Genomic DNA, 20,235 nt, shown 5'->3' with positions numbered 1-20,235 from the left:
AACAATTGCGCCACTAACCAGGAAAAAATTGTTTAAAGTCAGTGGCGCGTTGCGCATGTTATTCATATGCTATTTTAAGGGCGCATGCTTGGCCATAATCAATGTAGCGTGTGCACAACGCGCATACACTTTGATTCTCTCATCTACACAGAAGCAGCAGTTTTCATTTTTGCAAATCATACATTATTACGATAGATAGATAGATAGATAGATAGATAGATAGATAGATAGATAGATAGATAGATAGATAGATAGATAGATAGATAGATAGATAGATAGATAGATAGATAGAAAAAGCGTGTCTTCTCTTAAAGGGAATGTGAGATGACGCTCTGATTGGTTTATTTCACGTTACGCCCAAACCACACCTATGAATAATGAAGCTACTTCAGACCAACCCATTTTAGATTTGCGCCTGGCGCAAGAGTCATTTATCCCGCCGGGAAAATAGCAACAGCGCCGAGACCCGCCCACAAAGTTACTTGCGCTTTGCGCTTGACACTTGCGTGTCAGATCGTTAAAATAGGGCCCTAAATGATATTTATTTAATATGTCAAATGTTTGTAAAGTCAGATAGCCTACACCCATGAACCTTTTATGCATAAAGCCTTACCTGATTGTATTATGTTTTTACCTCCACTTTTCTTTTCTTTTTTTTTTTTTTTGGCCTGTGGGATACCATGGAAATGAATATTAGTTCAATAACTAACCATTCTGCCAGTTTTCACCTTTGATATCATATCAGTGATTAAGAATTAAACTTAAGTATTGATGAAGTAAGCGAATGTCTTTTTGTCGAGTGCTGTTGCCATGGTGAATCGTAATTTCAGAGCTCCATTGATCATGGCTTTTTATAGTCGTGGTACACGTGTTTAACTCAAGAGTCAACCTACTCTCAGTTGATTGAACTTACTCAATTCAGCTGTTCTGAAACCAAAAACTCAAGTGTTTCACATCTCAGGGTAAGTCAACTCAGAGTTCAAGTTTTAACTCAGAGTTGGTTAAACCTCCTTATTGAAACAGGCCCCTGTTCCCAACCCTACTGAAAAGTGCAGACCATGCAACTTGTTTTTGCTCTCTCTCTCTCTCTCTCTCTCTCTCTCTCTCTCTCTCTCTCTCTCCTCATTCAGTCACTCTTTCATTCTCCTCTTTCTTCCCATTAATCATATTTGTTCACATTACCGAGGAGAAGGCAGAGTAACACTGTTGATAGGAGTCTTAATTAGCAGGAACGATCTAACACACACCAGAACCTGTGTGAAGATCAAACAGCCTGTATCTGCTTACCGTTCAAATATCCCTGTCATTTAGCACGGAGAGCAAATTTGATTTTTCCAGCATTTTGTACCTTTCCCAGTAATTGAATTGTGCACCTCATAACTAAACGTTATCTCCGCAAATAGGGCGGCACTAACACGTTAAACCACTTAATATCATCTGTTGTGGCTTGTGACCAAGAGTGTTCAAAGCAGTCATGCATGTTTAGAGGTGTGGACGGCATGGCGACTTACAGAATATAATGAACTTAGTATAAATGATTAGCGGGGGCCAATTAATGCTTAACAGTGTATGTGTGTGTGCGAGGAGGCCCGTATTCACAGCCAAGAGAAGTCAGAATGAATTAGAGTTACTAAAAGAAACACAAATAACTCGGCAATCATGGCAGGCGTTTCAGCTAGCTTAGATTAGGTCAGCTAATTGGCACACTAACATGATTTAAATAGCTCAAATTAATGTTGGACAAAATTAGTGAGGTCTATTTAAATGAATCCCATTTCAAGCTTATTTCATTCAGATCCCCCTCTTTTTTTTAAGCCTAGATCTCATTCTCCAACTCTATCTCTCTCTCCCTCACACATACTCACTTTCACGACCCCTTATAATAATTTGAGAAAATAAAGCCTCCGGTATTCAGTTGATTTAAATATTTCAATGATTAAGTATATATGTCAAAGCCGACTTCTTGAGCCAGGAGAAAGGCATGATTTATTTATAGGTGGTGAAAGAAAAGGCACAGTGTACATGCATTTACATTCTCTAAAAACAGTCTGATGCACTTGTCCGCGTTCACCGGTCTCGTATGACCAACATGTGAGGCTAATCTGCATATGCCGCATCCAAACATAAACGTAAAACTTAATGAAAGCCAGAATCAATCATGCCATTTTCTAAATATATCCCACTGTCTCATGCATCGAGAGCAGGTGACCCGAACTCATACACATCCCGCGAGACTAATTTGCCTTCCTTTAAATCAATCACTCAGGCCATCAAATCAGCCTATCGCATTGTTTGTTTCTCATAGATGCTCATACGTGGAACGAGTTTTCATTCCGCTCTGTTTATGAGGCATAATAAAATGTAAAATGAACTGCCAGAGGGAGTAAAGACAGGGAGACGACTCACAGCGAGGTTTATTCAGCGATGTTCACAAGATTACGTTTACTACTGAGCAATATCGCAGGAATAGGACCCCCTGGCCACATATCAAGTGAGCGTTTGCAGTAAGTGCAAGTGTATTCTAGCATGTTAGTGCTGCTGAACTCTTATTTCTATGTTAAACCTATTGTTCTATATAAAGTGAGGGAACACATTCAAAGTATACAAATAGAGGTGTTGAAAGAAATTGGCACCTTAAGGCGAATCTTCCATATTAAGCCAGATGATTTCTCAACATTTGGCTGCTAGGATACATGCAACATTTCTCTGCTTTGAACAGATTTTCTTTACTCCAAAGCAAGTTCCATTTCTGGTACTAATTGTTAAATTACAAAGGAGATACAAAAATAGTCAGAAATCAGTTCAGGTCTCAGGACTCTAAAACAGGCTGATTTAAACCTAAGTGCTTATTATATGTTTCCCAAAACTACACTGCTGTAAATTAGAATTTAAATGAAAAAAGTATATATTATATATATATATATATATATATATATATATATATATACACACTTTTTTCATATAAATTCTAATTTACAGCAGTGTACTTTATATATATATATATATATATATATATATATATGAAGAGTTCAGATGCAAAAGCCTCTTAGTGCAATCTGTAATTTTCTTCTAGAATGATCATTTTTATCAAGCTTGTATATTTAAGTTCAGTAATTTCACTTAAATGACAATTAATAGGTAATTTCCATTGCCATTTAAGTGAAATTACTGAACTTAAATATACGAGCTTCATAAAAATTATCATTCTAGTAGAACATTTCAGATGGCACTTAGAGGCTTTTGAATCTGAACTCTTCATATACACACACACACACACACACACACACACACACACACACACATACGGTATATATATTGGATACATAATAACTTTGTATTTACATGTGATGCACAATTGTAAGTCTGTGTAACATTAAAGGAATAACTTTTAAATAAATTTTGCAGCATGACAGCCTCTAGTCACATTTTTTATCTATAAAAAAAGGGGGCAGCGTGAACATTGTCTTACACAACTCCTTTTATGTTCCACAGTGGGGAGAAAAATCCCACTGGTACAAATGAGTAGACAACAGAATTTTCATTTTAGGGTGAACTATTTCTTTAAAGGTCACACAATCCAATCTAATACAAATTCAATACCCATAGTGAGGAAGAAAAAAAAACAACTAATACCAGCAATACAGCTTTGGATGCTCTTTAATCAAGTCCAAGTAATTTATTTTAATACAAATCTAGCATTAGCCCTGTTTATTCATTTGTACATCTCCTATGCAAGAACATCTGTAATCTTCCCATCTTTCATATATTAGTTGTGGATACTGCTGTGAAACACAAGCAAGCATGTGTTTTTATTCTCATCCCATTGACAGTCTCCAATAGCAGATTTACCTCGGATAATAAAAGCGCTCCTCAGATAACCTTGCCATTCATCAAGCCCTGAGAGCTTTTTACCTGCGTCTTCTGCATGTGGCTAGACAGCCCATAAAACATCACTAATTAAATGCTGCTTTGGAGCTTCACCCGACCAGGTTCCAGCATTTTCAACAACAAAAAACGTCATTGACTTTTGCGTTAGCAGTACAATAACACAACGATGCGATGAAAAAGAGAGTGGAGCTCGAGAGAAGTGTTTATAGTGTAAATTAGCTCACGCCGCTCCTTAGCAGCCCGTAAACAGTCGGAGTTCTCTTCCTTTGCATTCCTCTTTATGATTATCTTGATTATTATTTCTCTTTATTCTCTTTCCATCCCCTCAGGCTTTGGCACTTAAACAGGAAAGCAGCAATTAAACTCACTCAGGGGTTAGAGGCCGAGAAGGCCAGCGGGAGCACAAAAGGAAGAAAGTGTGACACAGAACGAGCATGTGTTTTGCAGTAGCTCTATTACACGAGGCTTGCCATCTCAGGGACTCATCTCGTCAGCAGGGTCACCATCCTTAGAGAATAAAAAGCTCATTTTCTCTTAATGAAGAGATGGAGGAACATTTGCTCTAGGACTCTCTACCCGCTGGAGTAACGACTGTTCAGTCTGAGAGAAAAAGCGAGGCCAGGGCAGGTGAGATGCTACTTTATCCCCACTTACAGCAGGGCCAAACCCAGAGAACATGTTAGGTTGGCCACCTCTAGTCCATGACAGATGCTTTGTACCATGTACAGCCCCACGGACCTACAGCGCAAAGGCCAGAAAGACAAGGGAAAAGAGGCTGGAGAGAAATGTCGAGAAGAGCCAAGGAAAGAAAGAATCAACCGGTGGATTTGAAGGGATAAATTCAGACAGGTGACATAAGGGTGCAATTTGAAGCAAAGCTCTGTGGTTGGGTGGTGAATTCAAAGAGGTTTACAGCTAGTTGTTTTTGGCAGTTTGTCAAATGTTGTGGAATATATTCAGAAGCGATTATATAGTCTGTAATCATTTGGAACTGTTTTACGTGTTGACTTTCATCTATTGTCGTGCATTGTGTTGAAATGTCACACATTGTGAATTGTGAGTTGCGTGAGATGATCAAGCTGTATGAAAAGATGCCAAGCTGTGTAGCTGAACAAAGAGAGATTCAAAGCAAAACTAGACTATTTTCTCCCTCATTCTCTGACATATGCTCAAAACTGACATAAGCACTCACACATACGGTCAGAAACGCTCTTTTTGTGTGTACATCGGTCTCATAGTTATGCCACCATTTCAACCGTTCAGTCTGGTAAAACATGTCCAGAATAACTCATCATTTACCTCACTATCTAAATGGAGACTTCCTATAGACTTCTGCTGTTCTTCAATCAAGCATAATATAATTAGTATTGGGGGTACCGACTGTGGCTCAGTGGGTAGAACTGTTGCTTCAGCAAGAAGCTCCCCGGTTCAAGTCCCCACTGAGCCAGGAGGGCTTTTTCTGTGTGGAGCTTGCACATTGTCCCCATGTGTGTGTGGGTTTCCTTCAGGTGCACCGGTTTCTCCTACTATCCAAAGACATGCAATGTAGGTGAACAGGAGACACTGAATTGTCCGTAGGTGTGAGTGAGACAGCGAATGTGTGTGTGAGCCCTGTGATGAACTAGCCATCTGTCCAGAGTTTTCCTCACCTGTGGTCCGAGACACTGGACTCCAGCAACCCTGCAGAGGATAAGCAGTTTGGAGAATGGATGGATAATTACTATTGACTAACCCTAAAAAACTACCTTAAAATAAAACATTTAACAAGTGATTAATACATTTGTAGATGATCAATTTGCACTATTAAATTCGAGCTGACAAATTATTTATATATTAATCGCAGATAGCTAATTAATGGCCAATCCTTAAATTCTATAAAAATGCTATAAAAAAAAAACCACTAGAATTTTTTTTTATTATTATTAAATAATTCGTTTTTAAAGATTAACCATCATAATTACATCAAAGTTACACATTATGTAAAAAATAGACAGAAATGCTTAAATCCAATATCGAATGATACATTTCCAATATGGACCCAAACTAATACGTTAATATGTGTAGATAATTTATATGGTAACAATATATTATGTTTTTTCTACAAACAGAAGAAAAAAAAACATAGATTAGAATGTTTCTCTTTGACAGCATTTTTTTTTTTTTTTTTTTACAACATTTAGATTAAATAGAGATGAAATGTAAATCTTTGCTAAAGCCTCTTCTAAGATTATTCTCAAGATGCAAGAAAAAGACCTTGATAATGTCACTTATGTTTCCTCTGGAGTTTCAAAGAAACCAACGTCTGCAATAAAATGATAGAAATATCAGTGTCTTCCTTAGAAGAAACACCTTAGACAAACTGAAACAAAACTTCAGAACAACAAAACTGAAAACTCCAACACAGCTTCTGATCACCCTTTGAAGAACCATTGAGCTAATTCTAGGGACCTTTTTCAGCCATTTCCTTTCCAGAAGTACAGCTAAATCATTCATACATAGTGCCCATCATACTGGCTGAGAGGCATGCAGTGAGCATCATGAATGGGTAAATGAGGGCTGGACTATCTCCTATCTGTGTCCAGCATGCCATCCACTGGCTCCCCAAACACTGGAATTGGACAGTGCTTTGGAATCCCACCCAAAAGAGAAATTTAGTTTAGGAATGGAATGGCATTTAACGCCAGGCCGCCCTCACACATAGACATGTTCACCCCTATACGCACTTAACCAGAACTCACTCAATTCCTCTATTCAGCTCAATCATGTCCTTTCCTCTTCTCACATACACCTTTTAGACAGCATCTATTCTGTCATGGCGGCTGGCACTGTTTGAGTTATCATTTGGTTTCATCAGCACATAGCCATTTATCAAGAGATTCAAATACAAAATATGCTATAGACCCACAATGCCCCCTTCTGGTCACTTATGAAACTTTTTCCTTCGTTTCTCAGGAGAATGGCCCATTGTGAAAATAGTGTCCCTCACTGCTGTAGTCAAACTGCATTATTCAGATAGGCCTACCTACCTCTATATACACAGTGATGGCAGTTTTATATTCCATATTGACCCCAATATTATGGCCATAAGGAATTATGGTATCTGACACAACCTAAACAATATTGGAGCTTTGAATTTGCCATCAGTAGATAACATTGTTAAAGTGTCAGTTTAAAACTAGAACTTTCTATATTCTACAGACAATTACCACCCATTCCACAAAACAAACTGCTTCACTCTCAAGGTTTTGAGCTCCCAGGGGGCCTTTTCATTTCCAGTTATAACTCTGTCTATAGTCTGTGGAGTAGCATTCAAGTAAGTTGTTCATTGTACATGGTAACTTGCACACATGACAGTAAATTACTTTGACTTGAATGGCTCCAGATATAGATTTTAAATGTAGCTCTACAGGAGACACAACAGTGTTTGAATATGGGATAGATTTAACCACAGAGTGTTGGCCTTCCAGTGTAAAAACCTGTTATACGAGGTCTGTGCGATGCTATGCGTCCTTGTCCACAATACTCGATTTGTGGTGCCTTTCAAAGTCTTAGTCTAAACTGCTCTGTTGACCAGAGAGAAAAAGCTAGAGAGGTATCAGTGTCCTATCATGCTCTCTCAATCTCCTTTGTTACAATTTTTTTTTTTACTATTTGCAAAAAAAGTCACAGCAATAAAATAATATTTGCCAAAGTCTGTGAGAGAGGGGAAATGAAGGTGTGTGTGTGTGTGTGTGTGTGTGTGTGTGTGTGTGTGTGTGTGTGTGTGTGTGTGTGTGTGTGTGTGTGTGTGTGTGTGTGTGTGTGTGTGTGTGTGTGTGTGTGTGCAGAATCTTTGATGTTTCACACCTTCTGAAGTGGGCCTTCTTCAGGTGTCTAAAGTGGAGAGGTCCTGGAACTAGAGGCGTACTTGTTCAAAGACTCGCTCTCTCACTTTTTCTATCACTCCCTCTCTCTTTCTCTGAAAAAAAAAGTATAATTTTGACTATTCACTGTAGCCTGTGGCACACATTCACAGCAGCAGTTTTATTCTGTCAAAATAACACCAGAATTGTTATAGAATATACTTTCCTTTCACAGTAATTTAAGGTACAGCATATCATTTTTTTTTCATGTTAAAATACATTCTCCTATTCCAGATTATTATGCAGACTAAAACAATGTCGTACCAACATAAAAAAAAATATATATATAATTAAATAACCCTGTATTCTGACAGAAGCAAATATTTTATATTTATTTTATATATAGCAATAGCTAATATATAGTTCATATAGTATTATACGAACACAACTGTTTTCAACATTCATCATAATAAGATATATATATATATATATATATATATATATATATATATATATATATATATATATATATGTTTTTAGCACCAAATCAGATAATGATTTCTGAAGGATTATGTGACATTGAAGACTGGAGTAATGGCTGCTGAAAAGTCAACCTTGGCATCACAGGAATAAATATATTAAAATAGAGAGCAGTTATTTTAGTAATAATAGTCAAATATAATTTACAACATTATTTATTATATTAGTTTTCTAAAATAAAATAAAATAAAAAGGTTTATGGTCGTAATGCCATTATGTTTTACTGAAGATTCTAGGCACACTTTGTGAGGAAGGCGTCGTCTTAATGAAAAGATTCTCGTGATTTCTCTCTGTCCTTTCATCACAGAGGTTCTCATATTCACTGAGTTATAAGCACAATGATTCTTTTGGAACAGCATGAACCAGACAGCTGCTCGTTTAAACTTTTTCTGCACCATCTTTGGACACAGACAACTTCCCATCGAATAATGTGTTTCCAATCCCTTCACATCACTCACAAAACATGCACCCATTAAATGTGATGCATGTGATTAAGAGATAGATTTGCTTTGTAGAGACCTGTCTGATAGAAATGAGAGCAGAGATGCTAGCTCATAAACAGGCTGGCAGTTTTTATGCTCTTGAATAATTCATTTCATTTCATGTGTTGCCTGTATATTAACTATAACAAGCCCAAACCTGTCACAGTCAGAATATATCAAAGACATCACAATGAGCTGTTGAGAGACGGCAACCCTGTCTAAATGACTCATCTGTGTGTGTCTGTGTGAGAGAGAGAGAGAACAAAGAGAGGGGGAGAGAGAGAGAGAGAGATCAGATGCAGGTCTCTGTATGTGACCTACAGCACAGCAGGTCTCTAATTCTATGCCTGAGTGACTTAGACTTTTGCCACCTGTGCACACATACAAGACACAACCATACATGCTTACATGCCAGCTCTTCTATCATGGTGAAGACTTCCCATTGACTTCTATTATTTTTATACTGAGCCAATCTGAGCCACTCCTATGGTTAAACTGGACTGGAAAGCACCTTTGAGTAAAAATAGGAACAAATAAATAATAATAATTATTGAATATATAATAATAATGATAATGATAATGTTACTCTTTTGTAATTCTAGAATTTTTTTGAAACGCAGATGCATATATTCTACAAATATCACTAAAATACTACTGAACCTACACATGCCATGTGTAAAAATAATTAAAAAATCATCATAAAATTTGACCTTTATTTAATTTTCATACCATCTGAACAATTCAAGCTTGAATTAACACCTAAATGTGAGTTCACAGTCAGCTCATCTCCAGCTGCTATCATTGTCATGAAGATGTTATTCAGTATGTTTAGTAAGCTGTTTTCCTTCCAGCATTCCCCACACTGCAAAACCTGACCACCACACACACAAACACACTACTTCCATCATGAGTCAATATATTTTCTAGTAAATGCAGTTACATTTGCAGACATATATCTGACAATGATGCAGTGAACCTAAATTTAGGCCTATATGTGCATGTTTATACATGCAAGAAAAGTGTGTATATTACAGACTTGAGAGAGGAGATATCAACCATTTCAATCTGCCAAGATCCATGGCAAACCTGCCAGGCTTGATTAAGTTTCCATATATAATCAGAGGACAACAGTATCAGCATGCTTTGAAGGATGAAGACAGAGATAAAGACCGATGCACAGTGTGTAAAAGACAAATACACACAGACTTTGTTTACACATGGTATTAACATGCATCAGATTATGATGAGGAGTGGATCTCTGACTATGCATCATTACTACATCATTGCTGTTCACCAAGTACAATCTGTTCACATGCATTTCTGACTACCTCTGAACGTGTTTGAGTGATCAGACCCTTAAACTTACACGTATTTAGTATACTGTACATTTATGATCTGATCATCTGACCAAAAATAATAATAAAAAAAAAGAGCTTTATCATTGGGACACGAAATGGGCATGAATGTCCAAGTTGCTTCCATTCAATGATAGTAAATGGTGCTCTCTGAAAGTTCATCACATAAACCAATTGTATGGCTTCAAAAGATGCCAAAAATGGATTGCTTGAGTCATATAGACCAATTCTATGGTCTGTTTTAAAGCTTAGTCCCCATCAACTTTCATTGCATAGATGAGAGCAGCTCAAACATTCAGCTACAACTCTCCTTTTTTGTTGTATGAAAAAGAATATGACTTTGAAACGACTTGAGGGTGAATAAATATTGAACGAATGTACATTTTTTGGGTGAAATATGCCTTAAATACCAGGTATAAACAGGGTCACATGTTGTCCATCTGTAGCAACACTGCAGTCAAACAGTATATATACAGTGGTCATCTCAAAAGAGAGAGAGAGAGAGCGAGAGGGAGCGGATAAAAGAGTGAAAACCAAATACAGCATCATATTCAGAGGAAGAGGCAGAAGGGATGAGAAATGGGAGGATAGATTACATGGACAGAGAGATGGAGAACTTTTATCTCTACCTTAAGGGAACTGACATGGTTGGGGCCCCGATGAGACAGCTCCTCCACTGTAGTCCATTTGTCTCCCTGTTCCAGTCTGTCTCTTAGGAACAAAATCAATATATCTAACCTTTTCAGCAGCCGGAGGCTTAACGCACACGCTCGCGCACACACTGACACACACTCTTCACCTCACCTTGCCTCTGCTGACTAAGATTTAGTAAATCACCCATCACCTGCTGCTGTTCATCCAGAGACATGGAGCTAGATGGCACGTATATGGCTCAACACACACACACAAACAGACGAACAATAAATGAAAGATATACATATGGACAAAGACACACTGAAAACTCAGAGGCACAGTGCCATCTGTAGGTCAATAAGAGAACGACAGCTTCAGTATGAGTAGCGATAGCAGGCTATCGAGTTTTGCAGAGGAGGAAGTCAAGTTCTTTGAATCACAAAAAAAATAAAAAAGTCTCAGAGCAATAATTGATTCTTTTATCCAATTCAACAGTGATGAAGCTGCAGCTTAATCTGAGAATGTCCAGATTTGAGATAAAATTCACAGTGTGAGTGTGTATCTGATAGCCTACAAGTGGGAAGGAAACGTTCTCTGTTAGAAGCACAGACTGCTATTAGCAATCTTCATGGTGTCATTCTGCTCATCAATATGAGAGCTCTGATATCTGCATTGTAGGCTGTGAATGACGTGCATTAATCACTGTTTTATGATACACTCTCCACAGCAGCCCTCACAAAAATCAGCACAATCCTTCATTATGATTCATTGAGGAGAGAATACTTGAGACCTCTCAGACAGTCTGTCTGTATGTAAAGTACACTAAAAGACCAAAGAGTTCAGAGTTGCGTCAATCATGGGTACGTCTGCATTGCATAGGTACGACCTCAACTCATTCGTTTTCAATGAGAGCTGTTAACTTACAGTGACATGAGTGACAGCGAAAAAAGTTAAGAAAAGTTCAACTTTACGCAAATATAAAGCGGCTACCAATAGAAGTGAAGACATTGGAGCTCATGTGATCATTATCCTTCAACTACAAATAATCTTTTCAGCAAACAATTTTGAAATTTTGTCTGATAACGTACTGGGACAATATGAAAAAACAAAAAAATTTGATATGTAATGTTAAAATCTTCTTTGTCTCTGAATGTCTGTTGTGGATTTACAAAAAACATTGTGTTTGTGCAACAGAGTATTAAATTATCTAAGAGATGTTTATATATATATATATTTCCATACAACTTCCATACAACAAACATTTCTAAGAATTATGTGGTTTAAAAATGTTAAACCCCTCAACTGCTTTTTCAACCACTAGACCGGCTGATAGCAGACTATGAATCAGGGTCAGCTCCGCTTAGCTTGTTTTCTGACCTATGATAATCAAATCTCCATCAGTGCAATTAAGAAGCAAGTCATCTTATTTTGGTCTTTTGAACTCGATCACATTAAAGATAGAGAGCAGAAGTTAAAAAGCATGCTTAACACATTGATGTTGATGTTAGGAAAAGGTTAGTTAAGAATGTCAGCTGCACTGCTTCTCTTTAGAGACCCTAGAGGAGAAGGAGTTTACAGTGACAACATATTTCAATCTGAAATATAATAGAAACAGCGGATTCAATCAGCTCATCCACCTCCCACTGATGGAGATGTGAGATAAATGTAAATGTATATTTCATATCGCCACTGGAAATATAATTTGACACACTGATTATATTAAAGGGGAACTTGGCAACTATTTCAACTTAATAAAACCATTTAGAAATCATTTGGATGGTTAAATAACCTGTTTAAAGAAAATGGTGACTTTCCCTGCACCCCCCAGCGTTCCCAGACGGAAAACCAACCTTGCAACATGGGGACTAACATCCTGGTAAGTTGGAAATAGGAAGTCTCGTGAGAAGTGAGAACTAGCGAGGAACACAAACTGCTTTACGGCAATTCGACATAAACACAATGTTCTATGATACTGTGTGTGATGTATTACCCACCTCGGTAGACATAGCTCCACATGATAAAATTGGCCAGCTCCGATAATAACAACGTAACATGAGCAGCGGTAGAGCAGGGTGCCGCAAGTGAGTTTTTTTACGACAGTGTTGTGAAATATACGCCCCACAGCTGTAGGGGGAGCTTGTTGAGAGAACATGCGACAACAAAAGTGAAAATCAGCGAAGAAATGACTAGAGTTGCCAAGTTCCCCTTTAAGGCACTTAGATGCAATTAGCCTATTTCATTAAATATGTTTAATTCAAGAGGTCAAGAATTTTCATAAAAGATGAGAATGAAAAAGTATAAAGAATATTTTATTTCACTCACTTAAAAAAGAAAAGAAACATCTTGTAGTGGAATGACAAGTGTGTGTGTGTGTGTGTGTGTGTGTGTGTGTGTGTGTGTGTGTGTGTGTGTGTGTGTGTGTGTGTGTGTGTTCCAGCCAATAACGAAAGCTCTGCTATGTTGTCGTGTCGCTATTGCCTTGTTTACGTTTTTATGATGACACGTAATAATTAGTGAACTACACTAAAGATGGCTAAACTCGCTAGTAAATTATAACCAGTCATCTAACTATCGACATAACTGTTCTTTCATATACACAAAAAATGTATTTATGCATGATAAACACAATATTTTTAAAACAGCTCATCACTCATCTTCCCGCAGCTTCTGAGGTGCGTGTGCAACTGATATCATGTCAACTGATATCATGTCAAACAACTGGCGGTGTTCCGCACACAAGACAAGGCCAGGTTTGAATAGTGTGTTTACAAACAGTCACTGAAAATCCTGTAGCATATAATTTACTGCAAACCTAAATTACTTGATTTCTTCTGTGGAAAACAAAAGAACATATTTGAAAGAACGTTGGGATCCAAACAACACTGGAACCCTTTGACTTTCATTGAATAATAAAAAAAAAATTTTTAAATTAATTGTTCACAGAAGAAAAAAAGTGATACAGGTTTAAAATGAAAATAATTTTAAATCAGCACAATCTCTTTAAGCATTCAGTGTCATGTCATGCATTTTTGGTGGCTTTCGTGTCTACTTCGGGAGGTTTTTTAAAATGGCAATAGACTTAATACTAAAAATGGTCTGTGACATAAAACACTGTGATGTACGATTTCTATAGGGTGTCTTAATCATTGAGACAAGGTGTTCCCTCAACAGCATTAATCGCAATGATGGTCCTTGCTTAAAATGCAAATGCATGGGGTGCCAATGACTTGTACACCAAGAACATGAAGCAAAATACTCTCATGCACGAGTGTTTTTCCTTGTTTTACTCTGAATATTGTGTGCTGCTTTGGCTTGGCTGTCACTGAGGTACTAGATTTTTCAATATTGGTTTAGTGATACCTCCCTGTAGCTATCCATTTTCATTCAATTCAGAAAAAAAAAAAAACACCTCCAGAGACATTAGCTACGGCTGAGTGAAGTAATTCATCACTGCAAGCTCTTCAAATACACAGGCGTTGCGTAAAGCAACATTAATGTATTGTTCACCAAACATGATGCTCTCATTTCTCAAATGCGTAACTATGCTGCTCTGGGGTAAACCTTTGTGGCTTAAAAAGACATTTTGGGCATTATTAAAGAAACGGTTCTGCTGAACTAGGATCAGTAGTGAGAGAGAGAGTGAAATAACAGCATCCGTTTTGCCTGGGTGAAGAGACACATTTGAAGGAGTGTGTGGGTCGAAGATGACAGTGGGGCTTTTTCATTTGACTTTTAAGTGCTGTAAAAAGGCTGACAGGTCATGTAAGTTATGAGAGGGTGAAAAACATCTCAGAATGTGACTGCACCAACACACATGCAAACTACCCTGAGAAAAACAAACACTCTGGGCACACAAATATTAGCATGCACAAACAATTCCCGCCCTTTGGTGTACCTCTCCAGCGATGGAGAATTGATGAGCGAAATCATGGTTCCGTCACCATAACATCTGGCCGCATCTGGCTTCAAATCAGTGTTTTTGAACCAAAACCGTCTTACCTATGCCTCAAGGTGTCATTGAAAGAGGCAGGGTGTTAGTATATCCTGCACGTTTGGCTCACAGCACTCCACTAAAGAGCCGTCAGTGCGGAACATTCTGAATAAAGAAAATCATTTAGTTGCGTTTTGCTGCCGGACAGAGAATAAGTGATTGCCCTGGGCTCCCTCTCTACTCGCTCTCAAAAACAAAGTCATAATTGAGGTCTTTGTAGGGGAGAACATTAGACTGTGAAACATTTATGCGCGCGTTCGCCTGCCGAATAATAATAATGCCGGCAGTGTTGTCTCTTTAATATTAAAAAAACACAAACATTTGCACGGGTTCAACTTTCTTTATTACCAAATGCAATAATGAGATTGTTTGCGCTACCAGATGATTGTAAGGGAGTTTCATCTACTGCTAACAAAGTCAGCTTTGCAGAGGTAAATAGGTGACTATGATTTTCGCAATGCTGAAAACACAAACTGAATAATGAAATCCTGCAGTTCTGGCAGGTTCAATTCGTAATGCAGGTCACGTTAGTCAAGCTCGCAAGCTGACACTATGGGCCCTATCTTGCACACACCGCAATTGACTTTTTACACCGACGCATGTATCATTCCTATTTTGCACCCACGCACAGCGGACTTTTCCCTCCACAGACGCACGTCGGTTAACTAAGAAATACACTTGCGCTCCCGGGGGCGGTTCAGCGCAAAGAGGAGGCGTGTTCCGGCACAAACGTTCCCTCAAGCTATTTTACAGGTTTAGAAAACAATTCCGCCACTAACCGAAAAAAACTAGTTTAAAGGCAGTGGCGCGTTGCGCATGTTATTCAGATGATATTTTAAGGGTGCATGCTTGGCCATAATCAATGTGCACAACGTGCATACACTTTGATTCTCTCATCTACACAGAAGCAGCAGTTTTAATTTTTGCAAATCATACATTATTACGATAGATAGATAGATAGATAGATAGATAGATAGATAGATAGATAGATAGATAGATAGATTATTATAAAAGCATGCATCTAGCTTACACATTTACCCAAATGATCATATGCCTGTTTAACCGAAGTAAATTTTGGTGTGTTTCTCCATCCCCAACGTCACTTCTCTGTGTTTTACGGCCCTGACGAGAACGTCGGTCTCCTCGGCTGTGAACCGCTCCTGGCGCGCGCCTGGCAAATCTACATCGACGATCACATTGCGACAAAGCGATTTTTTCCCCCATCGCCCCGCGATGAAACGAGCCATCCAATTAGATTTGAGCTTACCTGAGCTTTCTGTTGCACAAAAGTATGAGTGGTGGTGCTGTTTTGAAAACCTTTGTAGAAGAAAAGTATTTCAGAAGAGAGAAGAGAATGGATGTTGAGTGTTATCATTGGTGTCTGATAACAGATTTATTATTGCATGTTCTTTATACAGATAATAATTTTTATTCATTTTCCACTAAACTATGCGATCTGAAGAGCTTGAAACAGTGTATGGAGCACTATTTTTTTCCGTGGTGTCTGAGTCAGTGAGCTCATTCACTCTAGAGCTGTCAATCATATAATCGTATTTGGCCTTCATTATTTAGTTGATACAAATGTGGGCAGAAACTAAATTCAAGCAACTAATCTTTAAAGCTTTAGTGAAGAGATCCACGTTGATAGTCTGTAGGATGGCAGCTGAATCTTAATCTCAGTTCCCTTTCAAGGGAACTCCCGTTGCGTCGAAAGCTGACGCTATGGGAACGCTTTGCGTGATGACGTCTTGAAGCACATGTAAAATCAGTCCAATGGTGTGGCGGAACGTCAGAGGCGGGTGACGTCACGTACCAGGAAGCTATAAAAGCCGGCCCGAAACAGAAAACGAAAGCTTTCTGAGTCTTCAGTTGCGCTCTGTGTTGAATCTGTCCTTGTTATTTGGTGTTGTCTGTCTATATTATATATATATATTCAGTATGGCGAGCAAGCAGCAGTTTAGAGTGTGTGTCCATCCCTGCCCGCGTTATTTAACGGGAGGTGATACTCACACTCTTTGTGTTGTTTGTTTGGGTGAGGAGCATGCCCAGTCAGCACTCGAGGGTGGTGACTGTGTGCATTGCGACGCGCTTCCATTGCGCACGCTCCGATCCCGCTTGGCTCGGTTCAATCCCGATCGCGTTCCCCAGGGCTCGGGTCCCGCCGCGGCTGAGGCTCGGCGGCGATCTCAGACCTGGGGTTCGCAAATGGATCTGTCAGTGGATGTTGAGACGGGCTCTGCCTTATCTCAGCATCAATCTGACAGATCCAGTGCCTCTCATCAGGGTGTGGAAGCACGCATTGCGGTTTCTTCCCCCCCGATAGAGGCACCAATACTGCAACTGTCCAGCTCTGAGGAGTTGGATGTTGTGAGTATTGAAGCTGAGTCTGAGGATTCGCCACCTCAGTCTCATGCGTTTGAGGAACTGCTCGATGTTATTACTAGAGCAGTTGACAGACTATCTATTGAGTGGCCAGAGGATAGGCAGGACGTTCGTTTGAAAAGTAAGCTCGACGAACGCTTCCTGCCATCTCGTACACAGCCTCAGCGAAGAAGCCTTCCGTTTTTCCCCGATCTCCACACCGAGGTGTCGAAATCGTGGGGAAAACCGGTTTCATACAGAGTGTATGCACCACAAACATCCCACTATTCTTCCATTCACAAATATAAAGAATATGGTTATGGGGAGATGCCGAAGGTGGAGGAGACGCTTGCGAGCTATCTCTCTCCAGCAACGGCATCTTCCCTGAAAGCTCCTTCACTTCCCTCTAAGCCAGTAAAATTCACATCATCTCTGGTTCATAAATCGTATGCAGCCGCTGGTCAAGCTGCAGCGTGTCTGCATACGATGTCTATTATGCAAGCCTATCAGGCAGAATTATTGGGGGATTTAGAGGAGGGCGGGGGAATTGGTCCTGACACAGTGGCTGAACTACGCAGAGCCACAGATCTGTCTCTCAGGGCCACCAAGGAGACCGCTAAATCAATCGGGCGGTCTATGGCAGCCCTGGTGGCCACTGAGAGGCATCTGTGGCTCAATTTGAGCGATATAAAAGAGAAAGAAAAGCACGTTCTCTTAGATGCTCCGGTTTCCACTGTTGGTTTATTTGGTGATGCAGTAAACAGTGCGGTAGCTAAATCTCAGGAAGCTGCTAAACAGGCAGCTGCATTACAAAAACTTCTCCCCCGCCGTTCTTTCATTGAGGCTGCTGAGCGGGAGCAGCCTCACTCCTCTAAAAAGAGCGCTGAACATCGTGCCACTCAAAAACAGAGTGTGTCCTCTCGTGCTCCCCCACAAAAATCTCGGGGACACGGAGGGCGCTCTCAAACCCAGCAGTCTTCGCGGGGTAAAACGGATCTGCGGACCGTTATTACCGCCAAGAAGGCTGCTGGGAAAAAGTCCTGATGTCTGAGGGCTCAGGACAAATGAGGGTAGTCCCCCCGAAGCAGAGCGGTTAACACCTCTTTTCACGGTGCCCGTCTCTCTTCGGTGCCCTCAGGGGACCGTTCTGCCAACCCTGCCACCTCTGGTGTTACAGGGCGCAGCGGTCTCCGGCGAGCACATATCTCAAGGTCCACCCGGAAACGTAGTGGCCTCGGGATGCCCGCCCCCTCTGAGGAGGGTGCTAGAGCAGTCTGTTTGGTCGTTCCCTGCCGGTGCGCCGTTACAGGGCGACGAACCGACTACTCAACAGCAGGAGAAAAATACGGTGCCGTCTCTCTTCGGTGCCCTCAGGGGACCGTTCTGCCAACCCTGCCGCCTCCGGTGTTACAGGGCGCAGCGGTCTCCGGCGAGCACATATCTCAAGGTCCACCCGGAAACGTAGTGGCCTCGGGATGCCCGCCCCCTCTGAGGAGGGTGCTGGAGCAGTCTGTTTGGTCGTTCCCTGCCGGTGCGCCGTTACAGGGCGACGAACCGACTACTCAACAGCAACAAAATCCAGAAACCAGTCTCGAGAGACTGGTACCTCTAGTAGAATCTTTGACAGCGTGGAAGCTACTGTCAAATGTTTCTCGTTGGGTCCTGCAGACCGTGGAAAAAGGGTATTAGATACAATTCTATTAACGCCCACCGCGGTTTATGGGGGTCCTGCCCACAGTGGTGGGCCCCGAGCAGGTTCTGGTTATGGAACAGGAAGTAAACACTCTGTTAGAGAAAGGGGCCATAGAATATGTACCCCCCTCCAACAGGGAAACCGGGTTTTACAACCGGTACTTCATAGTTCCAAAAAAGGACGGGGGATTGCGTCCCATTTTAGATCTTCGAGTTTTGTACGAGTACATGCAGCTCAAGTTCAAAATGTTAACCTTGAGACAAATCGTGCCACAGATCAGGTCCGAGGACTGGTTTGTCACGATAGACCTCAAGGACGCATATTTCCATCCGTCCGTGTCATTGGAAGTTCCTGAGGTTTGCTTTCGGGGGCAAAGCATACCAATATCGAGTTCTTCCATTCGGCCTGGCTTTATCACCCTGCACTTTCACCAAATGCGTGGATGCAGCTCTGGCGCCTCTGCGCCTCCGGGGTATTCGCATCACGAACTACATCGACGATTGGTTGATTTTAGCTCAGTCGCATTAGATGGCGGTTCAACATCGAGATGTTGTTCTCGCCCATATGAAAGAGTTGGGGTTACGGCTGAACGCCAAGAAGAGTGTGCTTTCTCCATTTTAGAGGACCACTTTTTTAGGCGTGGTTTGGGATTCAGTGTCGATGCAGGCGCGCCTGTCATCGCCACGCTTCGATTCCATCCTGGCAGCTGTGAGAAGTGTAAAGCTAGGCCAGCTACTCACTGTCAAACAGTTCCAGAGACTGTTGGGTCTCATGGCAGCAGCTTCCAACGGGATACCTTTTGGACTGCTGCACATGAGGCCCCTGCAGTGGTGGCTCAGGACCAGAGGGTTTTTCCCCGAGGGGCAACCCATTTCGCAATCAAGGTCACGCGGTGATGCCTACGTGCCTTGGTTATGTGGAAGGAACCTTGGTTCCTGTCCCAGGGCCCAGTGCTGGGAGCTCCTTGTCGTCGCAAACTGCTAACGACGGATGCTTCCCTCACGGGTTGGGGAGCGATCCTGAGGGTCGCTCATCTCAAGGTCTGTGGGAAGACCATCATCGTTCCTGGCATTCTATAGCCTAGAGATGTTAGCTGTCTTCCGGGCTCTGAGGAGCTTTATCACAGGTCTCAGGGGACACCATGTGTAGTACATACGGACAACACGTCGGTAGTCGCCTATATCAAGGGGGTTTGCGCTGGCATGCCATATCCTCTTGTGGTCCCAGGGGAAGTTGCTGTCACTCAAGGCAGCCTACATCCCCGGGGTCCAGAATATAGGAGCAGACACTCTGTCGAGACAGGGGCCGAGGCCCGGGGAATGGTGGCTCCACCCCCGAGGTGGTGGAGCTGATATGGAAATTATAAGTGGATCTGTTTGCGTCTCGAGAGACGTCTCACTGTCCACTTTGGTTCTCCTTCACGCATCCAGCTCCTCTGGGACTGGATGCT

The sequence above is a fragment of the Leuciscus leuciscus genome (assembly GCF_965113295.1).
Source record: "Leuciscus leuciscus genome assembly, chromosome: 8".
Taxonomy (NCBI): domain Eukaryota; kingdom Metazoa; phylum Chordata; class Actinopteri; order Cypriniformes; family Leuciscidae; genus Leuciscus; species Leuciscus leuciscus.
The sequence above is the reverse complement of the archived record's forward strand: the minus strand, read 5'-3'. Positions refer to the sequence as shown.